Raw genomic sequence first — 21,086 nt, 5'->3', positions numbered from 1 at the left:
GAAAATAAAACAAAACAAGCATACCAGCCCACAAACATTTTCCATGCTTTCTTTGCTTCTAGAACGCACACACATTGTGAAATTAATCAGACCAACACCATCAACCCCTCCCTCTGTGTCTGCCTTGGAAGAATGCCTGGTGTGCACACATCCGTCCATCCATGTAACAATTACTGAACACCTTCTGTGGTTACCAAGTAGAATGTGATAGGGTCCCAGCCCTCAGGAGCTGAAAATGCAGGGCAAACAAGCCGGAAATGCAGTCCTTACAATACACGTGACAAGTGGCTGACAGAGTAGAACATCACCTGGAATTCCTGGGAAAGGAGCAGCTCCAGCCCAGAAGACTGAGGGGAGGCCCTGGCGAGGAGAGCCCCACTAGCCTGCCTTGAATCCAGTGATGGGAGGCCCCCTGGGGAGAGGAGGGAGTTGCCTTCTTAATGACCCATTGTCCCATTTGTCTTCAGAGGCTACCCATCTTCTATTCAGAAGGTGACTCCCATGTGTTTGAGCATGACACATGGTGTAGAGACCTCTTGCACTAACCATGTCCAGACACTGATGTTTTCAACTTAGGACACCCTTACGCATTGTGGGCACTGTCACTTAGCAGTAAATGCTCATAAATAACTTGAGCAAATAATCCCATGAACTTCCTATTCTTGATGATGATTGAGTTATATACCCCTCCCTCCAGTACCCTGCACTAGCATTAAATTAGCATCAATTGGTTTATATTAAAACAATTGTTTTCTTAACAAACAACAAGTTTGGCGAACATGTGGAGAAAAGGAAACCCTGTGCACTGTTGGTGGGATTGCAAATTGGTGCGGCCACTATGGAAACCAGTATGGAGGTCCCTTAAAAAACTGAAAATAGAGCTACCATATGACCCAGCAATACCACTCCTGGGTATCTATCCAAAGAAATCCAAAACACTAATTTGAAAAGATATCTGCACCCCTGTGTTCACTAAAGCATTATTCACAATAGCCAACACAATTGGATAAAGAAATAGTGGTACATTTATACAATGGAGTATTACTCTGCCATAAGAAAGAATGAAATCTCACCATTTGCAACAAAGTGGATGGACCTAGAGGGTATTATGCTAAGCGCAGTAAGTCAGACTGAGAAAGACAAATACCGTATGATATCATTTGTAAGTGGAATCTAAAGAATAGAATAAACTAACAAACAAAACAAACAGATTCATAGATACAGAGAACAAACTGATGGTTGCTAGATGGGAGGGGGGTTAGGGGGTGACTGAGAAAGATGAAGGGGTTAGGAAGTACAATTGGGTAGTCACAAAATAGTCACGAGGATGTGAAATACAGTATGGGGAATATAATCAGTAATATTGTAAAAGCTATGTGTAGTGTCAGATGGGTACTAGACGTATCAAGGGGATCGCTTCATAAGTTATATAGGTTTCTACCAGTATACTATACACCTGAACTAATATAAATCGAATGTCAACTATAATTAAAAAAAAACATATAGTCATGAGATGTAAAGTACAGCATAGGGAATAGTGAGTGAATGGTATTGTAATATCTATGTATAATGTCAGATGGGTACCACTTTGGGTGTTGGGTGTAAATGTCTAACCACTATGTTGTTCTGTACACCTGAAACTAACAAAAAAAATTGTTTCTTGTTTGTCTCCTTCATTAGATCATGAATTACTTGGGATCAGAAATGTTCTTTCCCCAGGCCTAGAAAAGTACCCGAAAGGTACTCACTGTGTATTTATGGGGGTAAAAAATTTCATGTATATGTCTTTTATCCCTTAAGAAATTTGGTTTTCCAGACAATAAACATTCCCTTTTCCAAACACTAAAATTAACTTCAGCCGTTTTGGGCGGAACTATTCTAAAATGCAACCTACACTTTTTAAACTTCTTAAGTAATGAAGATAGAGTCTTTTTTGTTTCATGTCATTTGTTTTTGATGACTCAGGATGAGCTTTATGAACCTCAGTATGTGTAGGGCTGAAACAAAATGAATTTTTCACAGGCTTTTGTGGTATCGTAGAACCATTAAATGTTTGAGTTGAAATAACAAAAATTTTAAGCCATCTAGTTTATCTCCTTTTCCTGAAAAGCAAGCTGGAACCACCAGCCAGCTCTGACTTTCAGCCGGGTGTATGTCCCCTCATCACACCTTCTGCCCACCTCTCTTTTCACCCTGTCTCCCTCCTGAGTAATTGAAGTGAGGCTGCTTTACATGCTTTGTTTCACCTGCAGTTGACTCACTTAGGACTGGGGGGCTGCACACCTTTCTGTTGAGGGGAGGCTATGAGCTCTGTGACCTATGTCTTGTGCATTATTTACTTGCTCCCAGAGTTCAGAGTCTGTGCTGCTTATCCAGCTATAAGCTTCTAATGGTTTCAAGCATCTATATTCAAATGAAGAACTAGGAACTGTTTACTTAAAATAGTCTTTTGTTACACTGAAAAGTTGGTCATATTGTCCTTTGTTAGGATTCTTGTTCTTTATAGGAGGGGTCCCTGGACCTTTACCCAGGATTTACTGACTTGATTTAGGCTACTTGGTTATTAGATGGCCCAGTCATCTGCAGATTAAGTGGCAGCTGACCATCTAGGCAAAGGGAAAGACATGAAGTAACAATTCAGAAGGGTGCTTTGCAATGGAGGGTCGTGACAGTGACATAGGATGTTCAGAAAAGGTTAAATGTGTTCTATGCCTTCTGTTTAGAGAAAGAGGCGGGATTAGGGAAATGCTAATTAAAATAACAGTGAGATGGCAAAAATTAAAGTCTAATGTTTAGTTACAGAACTAAAGGAGTTGGTGAGGATGTAGGTTAATAAATGATGCTTAATTTAGTATTTATACTTTGAAGAATGATTTTGCAATGTCTAGTAAAATTGAAGATGCACGTATCTTATGACCTAGCAAATCTCCTACACATGGCACAAGGGACATGAACAAGAATAATCATTCCTGCATTGTATGCAGTAGCATAAACTGGAACAATGTTTGTAACCATCAATAAATAAAATACATAGATAAATAAATCAATGCAGTAATGTAGTAGAATACAGTGAACTGACCAGATCTATGTGTATTAACATGAATAATTTCCAAAAGTCTAACGTTGACTGGAAGAGAGCAAGTTGCTAAAGAAAAACCTAAAATGTGGCACCATTTATGTGAATGTTTAAAATCCTCGATATGCTAATTGTATTTTGGTCACACAGGGAATGTCCTGGTGCTTAGGTACTGGAGGGTAAGGTGTCAAGATATTTACAAATTACTTTCAAATTGTTCAGCAAAAGAAAAGTGTGTGTGTACATGTACGTGTACATGGTATATAGGGGAGGCAGGTGAACATAAAGCAAATTTAGGAACATGTTAATGATGGTAAATCTAATTGGAAGACAGATGGGTTTTGATTGTTCTTCTCGTACAACTTTCCAGTAAATCTGGAGTTTTCAAAAATAAAAAGTTGGAGAAAACACCTAAATGGAGCCTGTAGTTTGTAGATAATAATGTGTAATGAAAGTTTAGAAACATGCAGAGGCACAATAAACAGCATGTTCAGCAATAGTTTATTGCCCCACTTCTGGGGAGAGTGGGAAAATGGATGGCTGATAATGAGCGCTGAAGCTGTTTGAGTAGTACTTATTTATTTATTTATTTATTGGGGGGGGGGGATATTGGGGGACAGTGTGTTTTTCCAGGACCCATTAACTCCATGTCAAGTCGTTTTTTTGTTTTGTTTTGTTTTTTCACTCTAGTTGTGGAGGGCACAGCTCACTGGCCCATGTGGGAATCGAACCGGCGACCTTGGTGTTATGAGCACTGTGCCCTAACCACTGAACGAACCTGCTGCCCTATTTCTTTTTTAAAAGAAGTCAGGGGAGAGATCTGAGATCACTGGAAAAATGTTAAATTATTCTATATGGGTAATGGGTACCAGTTGTTTTCCTGCTTTTAAAAATGTGTATCTATAGTTTTATGTATAGATAGTTCTGTAACTAAACATAATATTTTTAAAACTACAGAGAAGTAGGTAATTGATTTTATTTCATTTTATATATTAAAAATTATTAGAAAGCATTTTGGTGCTTAAAGAATTGTGGACTTTCTTTCTGATAGACACATATCAGATGCCCACCTAAGTGTCACCTCACAGCATGCTGGGATTTCAGAGGTTCCTGGAGCAAGATGGCAGTAAACAGGACTATAGGGAATCCAGTCAGCTTTAGGCCTGGCCCTCTTGGGGAACCGCCATCCATCCAAATCACTGGGCAAGGCACACTCAGGCTTCGTCCCAACCCAGATCCAAGCCTGTCTGAGCATGTGCAGTTTCTAGAGGAGCAAAGACTGAAGTCAGGTGTCTGCTGTGGTTGGAGCTACCTCTCTGGCTTGTATTGGGTCCAGCTCTGGGGTGGAGCTGGCCACAAGCAGGCAGGATGTCACGCCTCCAGCTAAAGACTGGACGAGCTTAAGTTCCAAGGACAGAATTAGATTGGAAATCAGGAGACCTAGACAGGACCCACTTGTACAAATTATTTGTATATCCATAGTGGGATATAACATGGGGATCAAAAGAAGTCCCCCCATACACAGACACACAAAGAAACACAAACATTTTTACTGCTTTCATTAACCATGTTAGTGTGGTGGTATTGTTATTCTGAGTCTGTTGTGTACATATTATGAAGGGAGTAAATTAATAATCAATGTTATTGTCACCGAGAACAAGGATTTTCAGTGTGGGAGAAAGAAGGTACAGATGGAAGATCAAGGAGGCTAAGAAAAAAATCTTGTACTAATCCTGAATGCAAATTGGAAGGATCAATATAAACTCATAACATATTTTATATATATAAAGAGAAAATGTCACCCAAAAAATCTGAAAACATTTATCCATAAAGACACATGTGCTCCAATGTTCATTGCAGCTTTGTTTACGGTGGCCAAGACATGGAAACAACCAAAATGTCCTTCGATAGATGAATGGAGAAAGAAGTTGTGGTATATATACACAATGGAATACTATTCGGCGGTAAGAAAAGATGATATAGGAACATTTGTGACAACATGGATGGATCTTGAGAGTGTAATGCTGAGCGAAATAAGTCAGACAGAAAAAGCAGAGAACCATGTGATTTCACTGATATGTGGTATATAAACCAAAAACAACAAAAGAACAAGACAAACAAATGAGAAACAGAAACTCATAGACACAGACAATAGTTTAGTGGTTACCAGAGGGTAAAGGGGGTGGGAGGTGGGAGATGAGGGTAAGGGGGATCAAATATATGGTGGGAAGGAGAACTAACTCTGGGTGGTGAATACATGATGGGATTTATAGATGATGTAATACAGAATTGTACACCTGAAATTTATGTAATTTCACTAGCAATTGTCACCCCAATAAATTTAAAAAAAAAAAAAGAGAGAAAGTATCTAACTATACACTGAAAAGACCTAGAAATAATCATCATCTCTGTAACAATGACCAACTCTAGTGCTCAGATTTTGTTCTCTTAATACCATTTCCCATGTAAAACAAGGCTCCTAGGGAGGGATGAGTGACTATTGTACAAGACAATCCCAGAGTAACCGGTTATATAAGAAAGCATGAAAGCGATCCAAGACCACGAGAGACTCAGGTCTACTGTCAGGTACTCAGGTGCTCGGACTACTAGGTCAGAAGACTGAAGAACCAACCTGAATAAGAGGGAAAAGACGAAATCATTTGAGCATCAGTAGCATCATATTTATTTAAGCCCTCAAGTGCACAGTGCCTCTAAAAGACAAAAACAAACAAACAGCAACACTGGAGGACAACAAGGAGCTAAGTCATTATTTTAAACCTGGTAAATAAAGGGAGGGATCAGGTGTTTGTCCTGCCTGAGCTATGTGCGTGCCATCTATCCCTGGAACATCAAATAGTCGGGGAAGTTTTTCTTTATAGAAGTATCCCAGCTGTAAAAGAGGAAGAAATAGCCTTGTTCCCTCTACCCCCAGTAAAATAAAATAACACTAAAGCTGAATTTGATCAAGCTTCTAGATCTAACTATTGGTTTATAAGAAATAATTGGTTCAGAGGAACATGTTAAATTGTGCTATGAGGATATGAGTGGCAAAATCTAGACTGTAGAAAACTCTAGGACCAATAACCTGGTTTCCTCTACAAATGAGGGACCACATTTGGAGCCTGATTGCAGTAAATTGTAGGGGGAAATATAATCAGAAAAATATAAAAGCATAACTAGATATTTTGTAATATGAGACAATTGTTAAAATTTAAAAACAAGACAATCATTTTATAGGAATTTATAAATTTTCTGCATTCTAGAGATACATAATGAAATGCTTGCCAATGAGAGAGATGCTGTCTGGGATTTGCTTCAAAGTGGTTTGAGGCTCAGGGTAGAGTAGGCAGAGAGTGATGGGCAGTTGGGCAGAGAGTGGATGGGGTTCGATGAACCAGGATCAGCCATGAACTACCATGTTTTCCCGAAAAGAAGACCCAGCCAGACCATCAGCTCTAATGTGTCTTTTGGAGCAAAAATTAATATAAGACCGGGTCTTATTTTAATTTTTGCTCCAAAAGACACATTAAAGAGCTGATGGTCCAGCTAGTTCTTATTTTCGGGGAAATACGGTACAAAACTTTGTCTACTAACCATCTTTAGACTTCTCAAATTCTATACATTTAGCTTTAGGAACAATTTGCCTCCTCTTAGTCCTATTTCTACCATTTTGACAGGAACCACTGATGTAGGCCACGTCTTGGAAGGCATATATGTCTTACTTCCCATCCTCATTATATGCACTTTGTGTTCCTGGAATTAGTCTTTATTGAGAAATTTCTTTGGTTTGTTTGTTTGTTTGTTTGTTTTAAGAAGGGTGCAGCTCACAGCGGCCCATGCAGGGATCGAACTGGCAACCTTGGTGTTATTAGCACCATGCTCTCACCAACTGAGCTAACTAGCCACCCCGGGAAATTTCTCAATAAATATTTGATTGACTTAAAATCAGTCATAAACAGCATGGTGGTATTTGTTTTTTTGTGTGTTTTGTTTGTTTGTTTGTTTTTTACTCAACAAATAATCTTTGAGCAACTCCTAGCAGTCCGGCAGTGTCTTAGGGACTGCGATGTAAAAAAAAGATAAGGTCCCCATCTTGGAAGGACTACATTTCAGGTGAGGGAGATGCATTGTTGCCCAGTTGCAGCTAAGGACATGGTGCGGGGGAAGGGCAGCTGACGCAGGTGTAGAAAGGAGCCTGGCTCCTAGTGGAGCCTGGAAGGAAGTGTGTGGGGGGGAGGAGTGGCTTGGGGCCCGCAAGGTGGGCAACTTGACTTGGGGCTCCCAAGGAGTTCAGAATGGTTTGAATTTAGTCAGGAAGCATGGTAGAAAATGTTGAAATCTTGGTTGCCAAGGTAACAGAGGACGAGGAGAAAGAGGGAGGGAGGGAAAGGTGTGAGCTGCTCCTGTATATTTATGTATAGCTATATATTTTTGAAAGGAGCTGGAGAAGATTTACACCAGACTGGGGGAAACATGTACGGGGGCTAGTTCCTTGTGTTAATTGAACTACTAGAAAAGAGAGGGAGGGAGAAGTATTTTTATTAAAGAAAATTTGGAGATTGGGAGATTTTTTTTTTTATAATGTCACTTTATAATCCTGTCACCCAAGTATAACAATTTCAATATGTTGGTCCAATTTCTACCAGACCTTTCTTCTGGTGTGTAAGTTATGTACTTGTTTTTCTTTTCAAATATTAGTGTCATCATACTGAGGTATAATTTGGTGTCTTGCGTTTTCATATAATATTTTATCATAGTGTTGCCTACAATTGACACACTTACTTAACTATTCCCTTATTTTTAGAAACTAGGGTTTTTCTGATATTTTACTCAAGGAACAATAGTGCAGTCTATATCTTTTATGTATAAAGCTTTTTCTGAATTTAGGATTATTACCCTATTGTAGAGCCCCAGACATGGACTTATTGAGTAAAAGGCTAGAAACATTTTAAATCTGTTCATCATATTGCCAAATTTCCTTGCAGTGGGCTGAACCAGTTTATACCCGGTGCTACCGTACTAATTTGTTCTGAACCCCTACATGGCACTCTCTTTTCTGTGGGGCAGAATCGGTAGGAGAACTTTTGAAAAAAAAAGTAACAGCTTCATGGGCGGCTGGTTAGCTCAGTTGATTAGAGCACGATGCTCGTAACACCAGGGTTGCCGGTTCGATCTCCGCATTGGCCACTGTGAGCTGCGCCCTCCACAACTAGATTGAAACAACTACTTGACTTGGAGCTGATGGGTCCTGGAAAAACACACTTAAAATAAATTTTTAAAAAGTTAAAAAAGAAAAGTAATAGTTTCAAGTTGTTACTGGTTTTTTGTTTTTTTTTTCCTGGGCCCTACACAATATATATACTGTCAGCTTGATTGTGTTGCTAGAGGAAGAGCCTAAGGGGATGGGTGGATATTGCCTTTTTTTTATGATTTTATTGGGGAAAGGGAACAGGACTTTATTAAGGAACAGTGTACTTCCAGAACCTTTTTCCAAGTCAAGTTGTTGTCCTTTCAGTCTTAGTTGTGGTGGGCTCAGCTCCAGGTCCAGTTGGCCTTTGCTAATTGTAGGGGCGCAGCCCACCATCCCTTGCGGGAGTCGAGGAATTGAACTGGCAACCTTGTGGTTGAGAGCCCGCGCTCCAACCAACTGAGCCATCCAGGAGCTCAGTGGCAGCTCAGTTCAAGGTGCCGTGTTAAATCTTAGTTGCAGGGGGCGCTGCCCACCATCCCTTGCAGGACTCGAGGAATCGAACTGACAGCCTTGTGGTTGAGAGCCCACTGGCCCATGTAGGAATCAAACCGGCAGCCTTCGGAGTTAGGAGCATGGAGCTCCAACCGCCTGAACCCCGGCTGGCCCCTGTATATTGCCTTTTAATTGCTATTAGTTTGTCATAAAAGAACAAACTTTGTTCCTTTTGTCATAAGCTTTCCACACTTGATCTAAGCTTGGATAGATCCCTCGACTTTTGAAATTTTGGTTTCCCCCAGAATGAATGCTCTATTTAGGGGCTAAGAACATATAAAATTGCCCAGCAACACTATAGGGCACTTGAAAATCCTTTGACTATCTGCAGGAATCTTGCTGATGGACGAGCTTGCTTAGCTGGCCAGAAGGAATAGCTCCTGCCGCTGGCTTGGATGGCCTATTTCCCACCAATGGGAAATAGAGCCTGTTGGGGTGCCCTGGGCCCTGAGGCTGTGGTCCTGCCCCAGCTACACAATGGCATTTCGTTGTGGCTGTCAGACTCTTCCTCCCAGCAGCCTTGTTTCTGTTTCTCCTTTGAGTTGGAACTGTGCTTTTTTTTATTCCCAAATTGCTCTTGGAGACCTGAGGACCATTTCACATCTGAGAATAATTCATTGTAGGCTGAGATCACAGGGCTATCTGGTCCAGCAATTTGTTGTCTGGCCTCTGCCTGGACACCTGCAGTGATGGGGGCAGCCCGGAGCAAATTGAATCCCTCGTTGTCCACATGACAGCCTTTCGCTTTTCAGAAGACAGCCTTCTTGTGTTGTCTTTTCTTCATACTGCTCCTCCGCAGACAACGTAGTTTTGAATGTCCTCAGCTTGCCGCTCTACTCTGGACCGCCTGGAAGGGTGTACCCAAGACCAGAACATTCTTTGGGCATCACGGAGGATGTCAACCATTGAAGCAACTTCCTTTTTCAGGCACCCACCAGGCAGCATTGACTTCCCCCAAAGTTAATGTCACTTGTGTAGCTGTCAGTTCAGCCATATGCTCCCTTCCACACCCACTCCCACCCTTCGTGGTGGGACATCTATGGGTGTAAGACTTCATCTCTGTTAACCTTTGTCTTCATGGGTTTATCCCATTTTTTCCAAAGTAGTGTAGGGGCTATGTGTGTAGACCTTTGGGTCAGGGTAGGTTCAAATCCTATTCTGGGCTAATTAGATGGCTTCCCTGTGCCTCAGTTTTCTCCTTTGTAAAATGGGATTCCTGTTCTTCCCCAGTCAGATGGTTGTGAGGGTTAAGTGAGTTAATGTTAGTAAAGTACTCAGAACAGTGCCTGGACATTGTAAGACAATAGAAATGTTAGCTATTATCTGTCACTGTTGCCCTTCTGTGATTCGTTGGAATCTTCATTGTGTTCCCTCCAGGTCTGACCAGGGAGCCTCCCAGATCAGCGTCCAACATGGCAAACAGCCCTGAGCATCTCAGGGCTGGAGAATTAAGGCTCCCGTGGTGCCATTTGTTCTCGTCTCTGTCTGCCTTCTGTCTTTGTTTTGAAGGTGTATGTTGTGGGGTGTTTCTGTTTTTTGCTTTATGTGTGCTTGGTTTTATCATTGTTTTAAATCCTTCTCAGAACACTTCATAATTCTCAGCTTGACCACATGATCTGTGTAAATCCTCCATGTATTTCTTCTCCATTTTTCTTTCATCAGATATTCTCCTCAGAGCTTCTATCCTCAGACTTAATCATTATGCAACAAGTGCTGATTACGCACCGCCTGTGGACTTTATTGTTCTGGACACTGGGGCCACCGCAGTGATGTGTGTCCTGGTGAACTGACATTCCAGGGATATGGGTAGACATCTGTATGTCTCGTCCTCCAAGTTCAGATGACCTCTGTGAGGTCACGCTGACCCTTTACATGATGACCTTGAATTTGCTCACCCATTCAGCATATGGTCATTTAACCCACTTGAGATCATAACTGCTATCTTTTCATCCTCCTTTCCCCTAGTTTCTCTCCTGTTCATTAAGAAACATCTCTACTATCATTTTTTCCTTCCCATAGCATACTCAGAGCAGCGCCTCAAAAAATATAAATACTGATATTCTTCACCCATTCTGGTTGCCATCATAGTACTTACCATTGTCCATACAACGCTTCAGTTCTTAGACATATTCACCTTTACCTTAAGTAGGTTAGCGACCACAGCAACAGGGATTGAAAGGAATGGGGTGCACTTGGAGCTTCCCTTAGGAGAAAAAAGTGGATCCTTTTTTTTTTTTTTAATTTTTTTAATTGAGGAATATTGGGGAACAGTGTGTTTCTCCAGGGCCCATCAGCTCCAAGTCAAGTCATTGTCCTTCAGTCTAGCTGTGGAGAGCACAGCTCAGCTCCAAGTCCAGTCGCCATTTGCAATCTTAGTTGCAGGGGTAACAGCCCACCATCCCATGCGGGAATTGAACTGGCAACCTTGTTAAGAGCTCGAGCTCTAACCAACTGAGCCATCCGGCTGCCCCACTGGCAGCTCAGCAGCAGCTCGCTGTCTTCAGTCTAGTTGTGAAGGGCTCAGCTCACTGGCCTATGTGGGAATCGAACCGGCAACCCTGTTATTAAGAACTTGCGCTCTAACCACCTGAGCCATCCGGCCGCCCAAAGAGGATTCTTTATTGTTTTATCCTGGCCTGAAGAGTCAGCACATGGTTTCCTTGCTTGTTCTCTAAAAGACTAAAATTCAGAGAATTAATTTTTTTACATACCATAAAATTAATTCTTTGTGGAGTACAGTTCTATGGGTTATGACAAATTGAACTACCACAGTCATGATAGAAAACAAGTCTATTCCCTTTGTGTTCCCATTGTCATCTACCCCTCCCCTATAGTCAGTCCCAAACCTTGGCAACCACTGCTCTGGTCTGCATTTCTAGCTATAGGTTTGCCTTTTCCAGAATGACATGTGACTGGATTCATACAGGGTGTAACCTTTTGAGTTGGGCTTCATTCACTTAGTAAAGTGCATGTGATTCATCCGTGTTGCTGCGTGTGTCAGTTCCTCCGTTGCGTTACGCAGTACTGTTCCTCCACTGCCTGTGGGAGCCAGTGCTTGCTGAGCCAGTCACCTGGTAAAGGACCTGTGCTTGTTTCCCCTTTGCGGTGGTTATGTATAAAACATTCACCTCATGTTTTTGTGCCAGTATATCATCTTTTCATAAGGCTTTTTACATTTTTAGTAATTTTACTGTTTAACTCTATTGTTCCACTCGGATTTAAAGACTGGTAATTTTGGTAGAATCTGTCTGGTAAATTACAGTGGCAATGTAATTTTTAAGGAATGCTCCCATTCATTCAGAAAAGGGGTGAGATTACAAGAGTTCCCAAATACATGTCAAAGAATTGCTCACCTCAAAGACTGTTGGTTTTGAACCACATTCTCCATCCACTGGAATTGATTTTATGCCTGGAATGGATCACCTACTTACATTTTTGTTCTCTGTCTTTGGATTGATATCTTTCTAAATCACAAAAATACAACGATGCTAAGCAAATGATGAAGATGCCACAGGTCCGGGAATCTCAGAACAAGGGTTTGTCCTTTGAGCTGGATGCGTGGGAAGGAAGGTGAAGTGAGCAGGAGAGTGTAGACACTGGCATTATCCTAGTACAAGGGAGGAGTGTTGGGAATGGGATGAGGCCTGGGGATTTAACTTGTTTCTGAAGGGCATTCCCAAATCCTGCTCTGGGATAATTCCCCCACTACCATTTAATCAGCTCCATTAAACCCTGCCCTGTCTAGTGCACTGTGCTCCAGACACAGCTCTCCTGGGCTCTCAGTAATAGCTCAATTGTGTGTAAGTGGCTGTGAAGAGGCTGTGTGTGCTGGATGAATAGGCCCCATCTCCATGGAAACCAGCCCAGGCGGAGGGACTGACCTTTGACCCACTTGTTGCCACCATACTGTTAACCACTGGTGCCTCTTGGGTGGAGAAAGAAAGCAAGGAAATGGCTGTCAAAGTTGTTTTCATTTTCCCTTAGTTTAGGCCTGGGTCCACATGAAGTAGAAATAACACACCAATATAATTCCAAAGCACTTGGATGTTATAAGTTTAATCGTAGATGCTGCCTGTCTTTTCCTAGTCTCCCCCAAGCCTTTTCCGTATCCTATAAGGCAGAACTCGCCATGTGTGGCAGGATTGGTTTATCCTCACCCTCTGGAGGAGCCCGGGAGTGTAGTTCCTAAGGGGTGGTGTGGAGTGGGGGCAGGCCCCTGGACTGGGAATCACTATGGTGTGACCAGGGGCACGTTTCCTCATCTGTGTAGTGGAGCAAATGCTCTACCTGAAAGCCAGAACCCTGTGAAACTCAGTGAGAAGATATGGCTGGAGCCTTATAACGCTGACATTCTCCACTAACCAAGGGCAAGGGTAAACTGTGCCCCTTTTGGGCAATGATGGAAACTTGGCCGCACAGCGGCCGCACAGCATCCTCACAAGCCAGTCACACTGAGTGGCTTCAGCTACCCCAGAGTGATCTCTCAGCTTGTGCCCTACCTGAAAGGCAAGTACTGTAGTCCCTGTGGCCCTTTCTGCATACAAGTAGATATTTTTTCCAGGCTCTGTCCTTTGCTCTGAGATGACTTGGGTCGTCATGGTTGTCCTGGGCCCCCATGAAGACATTGCAGACAGAATCAGGTCTGTCATCCCCAGGTTTCCCTGCAGAGGGGCCCCTGGCCTGGGTCAGACTCCAGGGGCTCCTCTTCTAGGTGTGTGGCTGGAGGCCTCTGGAGGGGCTAGCGTAAACGTGTGGTGTGTCCCTGGAGTCCAGAGTGTAAGAGTGTTTCAAGCAAAAGCTGACAGGCAGGTGCTGGGTTTGTCAGGTTTCTGGCTGGGGCCTCCCCATAAGACAAATCAGGTAATCTCTTGGAATAGTTTTCATTCCATAAGCGGAAAAGGAAAGTGACCCTTGGTTCCTGCAGTACTAAGACCTGTGGGGGCCAGGAGGAGGGGGTGTTATATATATTTATCCTGACAGTGTGTCATCTTGGGGGGAATGGGTACACGGGTAACAAGAGCCCCAGTCTGAGTTCCTTGACGAAAGTTAATCAAAATACAAAAGTGACAGTTGCTTATTTAGAGACAGAAGCCTCAAAAGTGCCATGGCTATCCAGTAATTACAGAGTAAGGGGGATGATAAGAGTGATTGAGGTTTCCAAATGCTTTGTACCCTAAACCTGTTCACCATCACGGGGAGTGTCAGAGCGTCAGCTTCATCCTACACTGTATTCAGACAAGTCACTGCCTTGTTCTTTCATGAGCACAGGTGTTCTCATCTCACAGGACCCACATTAGTGTGGGACACTGCCATTACCATCATAGGCTACGAGTGGGGATTTCTAGATGTCGGGTTTGATTTTCCCATGTGGCCTGGAGTATGGTCGAGGGGGTAATTAATCATTCAGGGCCCATTTTAGGATTGGAGAGGACAAAAAATACTTTCAGGGTCTTTCATTTTAAGATGTTTGTTAGAACTGGACAATTTGTCTAGTGGGGATTTTTTTTTTTTTTAATTTCCTGCAACTTACCCACAATACTTGGTCAAGCCTTGGATGCTGGGATTCAGGCCTCAAATCAAGGATGCCCATTGTGATGGTCCCTGGTTGGAACCCAGTCAACTGGTGGTCTGCATGTGGCCAGCTTGCAGTGCTTGCTTTATGGGGCTTACATGCTACGGAACAGCTGCTCCCGCCTGGGGCTGCAGCAGGCTCCGTGCAGCCTGCGGAGGTGTCCACAAAATCATTTACTGTAAGCGGTTCCGCATGCCTTTCCAATCCCCAGAAAGTGCCATTATCAGCATAGGGACTGTTTACAGGAGATTGGGTTGGGGTAGCATTCCCATTTCCCCAAGTTGTGGGGAGCCGGAAATACACATATATTAACCCTGGGTTTGGGGAGGGGAGAAATGAGCGTCCCTTCATTCTGCAGCTGTGTAAACAATCCAGGGGGAGACAGCCTGAAGCTAAAGAGAATGGAGGAGGGGGGTGCTGTGTGCAGGGGCTGCCCAAACAAGGGGCCTCCATGGGGTGGGGGAGCCCTCTGAGCACGGTGGGGGAGGGGCAGGCAAAAGCGTGAGTCTTGGTGGGGGTTCACAGGCTCCCAGGTTTCTCACGTATGGAGACACACTTTTAGTAAAGTAGAGATGATGCCGCGTGATTGAAAGTGTAAACGGTCTGGGCCTACTTGGCAGACGGAAAACAGAATGGGAGGAAGGTGATGCTGGAAGGCTGGGGAAGCTGGTGGAGCTTCTTCCACCTGGGACACCGTTGGGTCAACATGAGGAAAGGCTCTCCTTCCTGACTCAGTTGTTTGTCCAAGCAGCAAACGATTATTGGGTCCCTGCTATATACCTGAACAGGTCTGCACCGTGGCAGCGGCGCAGGGGGTGGAGATTCAGTTGTAGGACTGGGCCATGTTCACAAGGAGTCCGTCAGCAGTGGGGAAGAAATAACTCGTGTCCTTGCCCTTTGTGTGTGTGTTGGGGGGACGGGGGATGGAGCCACGAAGTCAGTGCCAGGGAGCTGTGTAGAGGGAGGAGGGCTGAGGAGCCAGATCCGGGTTTGAACCTCAGCCCCCGCTAGGCACTGTGGGAGCTGGCCTCTGCTTTCCTCTGAAATGCAGCTCGTGATGGCAGCCTTTAGGGTTAGGGATGAAGCACAGTGTATTACCAAGTACATCGCACCTGTCGTAGGAACTCTGTCAACACACAATGTGGGGGCCACCGCTCCACTCGCTCTTCGTTCAGCACTAGTTTATAGATGGCCTTCTGTGAGCCAGCCACTGTTCTAGGCTCTGAGGTCCACGCAGAAAACCAGACAGGCTAGCTCCCTGCCCTGAGGGCCATCACTCTCTACTAGGGGAGACAGGAAACAAATAAAACAGCACAGCAGTCATGTTGTGCTGTGCCGACAGCCGTAACAGGATGGCCTGGTAATATTGGAGGAGCTGAGACAGATTGGGTGATGCTGCTGAGGAAGAGATGGGAGCGATGAGGAGCCAGGTGAGGAGAAGCAGCGTGCAGGTGTCCCCCACAGGGGAACAGTTAAAGGCCATGGGCTGAAGGTGGAGGTAGGTGGAATCAGGAGGGCAGAGCTGTGCAGAGGGAGGAGGATCAAGCCATTGAGTTTGGATTTTATTCTAAGGACAGAGGAGTTGATTCAGGATTTAAAGACGGGAGTATGACTTCGTCGGACATAAATTTTAAAATAATTCTCCAACTACTGTGTAGAAATGGGGTGGAAGGAAGTGACAGGAATTGGGTCCATGGGGGGGGCTGCCTATTTTGGTGGTGTGTGCACCCCACCTCCTCCGCTGGACCCTGCTGTCAGGCGGAGAACCCCCCGCCATCCTTGTGCAGGCCCCTCCCCAGCCATGTAGTTGGGGCGCTACCCTCCCTGGGGTCCTTGTACGCTCTTCCCCCTGCTGCTGTGAGGGTTGGAGCCCTGCCCTGCCATGGGCACAGCTGGGCAGGCGGCACCCTTACCCACCTCTGGGCACAGTGCAGACCATTTCTCATCTGTGTGCAAAGCTCTCCCTAGTTCCTTAAACCCTGTGAAACTCTGTGACCCCCAAACACAGTAGGAGCAGTGGATTTGGCCCAGGTCTGCCTCTGGCCCACTAGACGACTTTGAATCGACTCTTCTCGGGCGACGCTGTCCAATAAAAATACCATGTGAGCCATAGAGGTAATTTTAAATTATCGAGTAGCCACATGAAAAAAAGGATTAAAAGGAAACCAGTAAATTAACCCAATTGATCAATATTATCATTTCCGCATATAATCAATATAAAAAATTATTACCGAGACACCTGCCATTCTTTTTCCGTATGAAGTTTTCCGGGTATGGCGCTGCCAGTTCAAGTGCTTAGAAACCACTTGTGGGGAGTGGTGGCTCTGGAACCTCCCCTTCTCTTCCGCAGTGGGGACGAAACTGTGCCCGCACCTCCCTGCCTCCTGAGGCTGTTGTGGATACACAGGAAGCCTGAGAGCTGCCTTGCAGAGTTGGAGGTTATTATAAACTTGAGGCTCTTGTCCCAGAAGGTGTGGTTGGGACTAAAAGGGCTGATGTGGGAATTTCCCTCCTGATTCCAACCGTTACCATGTTTTAGGTTGGTGCACAAGTAATTGCGGTTTTTGCAATTATTTTCAACCTTTTAAACCTCAGTTACTTGTGCACCAACCTAATACAAGCGGGAGAGATAACTGAGAAACACGCATCAACAATTAAAACCGTAAAATGCCTAAAATAGTGCATATGCTTATGGACTAACGTATGCGTAGGCAGAATTTAGCGTCCCACTGACATTTGAAAAAGTAATCTTTCTGCAAAAAATCAGGAAGAAGTACACTTTTTTCCTAACCGTGGTAACAGTAAAAGTGTGTGATGCTTTTTGTTAAGTTGTATTTTAATGGAAATATGAAATCTGTGGCTTTTGTTTTTGTTTTTAAGGAAATGGAGAAAGGAAGGAAGCTGGAGGGTTTTAATTCATTATGCTAGCTTTGGATTTTGCAAAATCAGGAAATCAGAAAGTACAAGTTCTCAGAGCAGTGACATTTAACTCGCTTGGGAAGGGCACGCCCAAGGTCACCCTTTTAAAGGGTTTGTCTTCCTTTTCAACGTTTTTACACAGCGTGTCTTTTGGAGCTCAGCATTTTTTGGTCTCTTTCTTTTTTGGTGTGATAACAAAAGTTGGAACACTAGGGTTTTCTCACTTGTCTCTGTGAGTGCCCTGTTCTCAGTGCCTTCTACATGGTAGCACTCAATAGAGGTTTGCTGATTGACTCACAGATGGTGTTTCAAGGAATGGGGGGCAGTAGGGAGAGTGCTCTTCCCTTTCTTTGGCCCAGCGTACTGGATGTATTTTTAGGCAGGCCTTGTTCATGTGAGATAATTCAGGCGCCAGGTATATTTTTATTTTTTTGGCTCCCTTAGAAACTTTTAAAAAATTAAACACAGGCACTGTTTATTTTTAGTATTTTAACTAAACTCTCTGTTAGGACTCTATTTGTGCTTTAGGACCTGGACATAGGTCTAGGAATAGCTTGTTTCTATTTCTCTGTAAATACTCCTTTCAGGTTTCTTTTTGCTTTTTTGCTTTTTTCTGGCAAGGGAAGATTTTTCATTACCTAGACTCTAAAAACTTCTAGCTTTAAGAAGCTGATGAGAACTTCTTCCACTGTCTGGATCACTTCAGCTCAAACCAAACATTTGCCTGCAGGACCCCAGGGGAAGGAAGACTTCGATGTCACCCAGCAGATCTTTTTCATCCCTCACATTTGTGATCCCATAATTTTCCCATGGGTACACAAGGCTGGCTTCCCCAGGGCATTCCCGCCAGCCCTGGGCTGCCACCTGCCAGCATAGAACCATGTCCGAGAAGGAACCAGCCTGGTAAAAATGTGAGCATCTGGCCAAATCCATACTTGTCTGTTTGTGAATACATGGCACTTATGAATTTCTTTCCCTTCTTTTTCCGTGAGATGCCTCAAAATATAGAAAGAATGGCCCTACATTGCCTGGAGCTTTTGTCAGCTTAACTTCCACCTCCAAGCCTGATCGTGGCCATTCATGAAGACAAACATCTCCTGGCCTCGGAGATGCACTCTGCTCTGTGTCCACTTTCCTCTAGGGAGCAGTCACTGAGGTTCGACTCAGGTTGTAGTCCTCCTTAAACGGGGACCGGCATTGCAATTTATAATGACGGTGTGCGGATGGCAAGCCTGAGGCCAGCACTTTCCCCCATGCTCACACTTCTTGAAGACATTCTCCCTTCAGCCTCCTGCTTGCAGCACCCCTCTGCTCAGGCTTTTCCCCTGTGGTGCCGGCTGTGTTGCTTCCTTCCATTTCTTCTCTGAAAAGCTCTCGTTTCTGTCCCCTTCAAGCAATCTTCCCTGCCACTTGCATCTCCCCTCTTTCTCTGCCTCCCTATTGTTAGCCGCAGCTATTTTGCCTCCGACTTTCCTGGTATGCTGCTGCATTTTAAAAACTTGAGTGAAAAGGCACGTTTTTCTTCCCTTTCCCCATTTGGATTACTGACCGCTCGAGGTAGAGCCTCCTATAAGTCTCATAGCCAAGTAGCCCCAACTAGTAGTTATACAACAATAAGTTACCTGAATTAGCGTCTCGTTGCACCTGATGTATCTTGGTCATTGTGCAGAATTGGTATGCATTCAGCTCTAGTTTTTCCACCCTCAGCTTGTTTTCGCAGTTGGCATGCTATCTCAGAAGAATTAATTCAATAACGTGTTATGGCTACTCTTCGGCGTCATTAAGTGCTGAGGTCCCCCTTGCTGTCTCCTTGTATTTTGATGAAAGGGAACACAGTGGTGGCTCCAGCTGTCACCAGAGGTGGTACAGAAAGTTTGGTATTGTAACTTATTGCCAGGAGTGGTGAAGCTGAATGGAGGCTTTTCAGTAGCTCAGATTGGGCTTCCACACTTTGCCCTGAGTTCCTAAAGGCCGTGACATAGTGCCCACCTCTGTACCAGGTGTGAGGAGAAAGGGATTGGGGACATGCCTGGTGACTCTACATGGGGAAACTGTGTTTACACATCATTCGCAGGGGATCCTATAATTTGAAAGTGAATGAAGAGAGAACCCATTTTTCCTGTGAAACCGTTGTCTGTGTCTGAACAGCGTAAGAGGTGCTGGAAGCTCAGCAAGGAAAGGGGGGGAGGGAGACCAGGGGAAGTGGCTGGGATGAGTGATGGAGAGAGTGGAGCTACCTGGCCAAAGAGGCAGGCCCAAGGCACAGGTGTAGGGGTCTGAGAAGGCGGGATTCTTGTTCAGTGTGAAAAGTGAGGCCATGTTTGATTCACTCGTTCATTCAGTATCTACATACTGTGCCCTGCACCACGCGAAGAGCCAAACCCACACGTGTGACGCACAAGATACACATGCTCCCTGTTCTCACGAGGCATACAGGCCCGCAGAGTTGGCCTCCAGAGACAGACCCTTCTGATCATGGACCACAAAGTGAACAGCACCCCCTGGAGGTGTGAAGTGTGATGGCAGAGCCAGGGTCCAGCTGGTTCAGGATCCAGCCCCAGGGGAAGAACTCACGGCCAGCACACTGGGACCAGGTCTAACACGGGGGGCTCCGGGGAAAGCCGCCAGTTCATTGGTTCGTTCATTCATTTAACAAATATTTATTCTAGGCCTCACTGGAAGGTGACTTTTCAGTAAAGGCCACATGGAGCCAGCTGTCTAGACACACTGGGAAAGAGCATTCCAGGCAGAGGGAACAGCAGTGCAAAGGCTTCAGGCAGGATCATCGCTGGGTTGTTTGAGGAAGAGGGGGATCCTGTGTGGCTGGAGCAGAGGGGGCGGGGTCAATGGGGGAAGCGCTGACGGAAGTGCCACCAGGGAGCCTGTCGCTGAGGCCTTGCAGGACGAGCATGGTGAGGACTCAGGTCTCTCTACTTGGAGTGAGGTGGGGAGCATTGGGGGTTTGAGAAAAGAGGTGATGTGTTCTGATCTACGTTTGAACAGAGCTCTAAGGCTGTGGTGATTAAAAACAGAGTGGGGCAAGGGTAGAAAATTGGATACAAGTTAGGGGGGGTCAAGGTGGTTTCGATGGTGGCAGTAGAAATGGGGGTGGGAAAAGCTGTCAGATTCTGGACCTGTTTTGAAGGAGTCTTGACAGGATTTGCTGATGGGGTGCAAGAGGAAGAAGAAAGTCAAGACCTGAACACCAGGAAGGATGGAAGTGACATTAACTGAAACGGGGGAGACTTGGGAGGAGCACATTTAGGGAGGAAATAACCAGAAGCTCCATTTAGGACATGTTGCATTTGAGCTGTTTTTTGGGCATCCAGTTATGGGCAGTGGGGTAACTGAGTCTAGATTTCAGGGGAGAGCTCTGGGTTGGAAAAGAGACTTTAACATCATCAGCATATGGATGGTCTCGAAAGCTTTGAGGGTGGAGAAGTGCCCTGGGGGCTGAGCCCTGGGCATTGCGGCTTTCACTCATTGGAGAGAAGGGCAGGAACTGGTCAAGGAGACTGAGAAGCAGCAGCCAGAGAGCTACCATGTTTCCCCAAAAATAAGACCTAGCCGGACCCTCAGTTCTAATGCATCTTTTGGAGCAAAAATTAATATGAGACCTGGTCTTATTTTACTATAATGTAAGACCCGGTCTAATATAATATAATATAATATAATATAAGACCGGGTCTCGTATTAATTTTTGCTCCAAAAGACGCATTAGAGCTGAGGGTCCAGCTAGGTCTTATTTTCAGGGGAACACGGTAGGAAGAGACCAG

At 44.6% G+C, this 21,086-nt stretch overlaps 1 protein-coding gene across 1 annotated transcript in view; it reads left to right on the top strand.

The window, feature by feature from the left end:
• The window catches only part of TCF7L1 (transcription factor 7 like 1), a 157,397-nt gene that overhangs the window by 74,879 nt on the left and 61,432 nt on the right, over positions 1 to 21,086 (top strand). The window lies entirely within an intron of this gene.

Source organism: Rhinolophus sinicus, chromosome 2, assembly GCF_057876585.1.
Source record: "Rhinolophus sinicus isolate RSI-liver-muscle chromosome 2, RSI-T2T, whole genome shotgun sequence".
NCBI classification, from domain to species: domain Eukaryota; kingdom Metazoa; phylum Chordata; class Mammalia; order Chiroptera; family Rhinolophidae; genus Rhinolophus; species Rhinolophus sinicus.
Note: the sequence above shows the minus strand (reverse complement) of the source record. Positions and strands in the feature narration are given on the sequence as shown.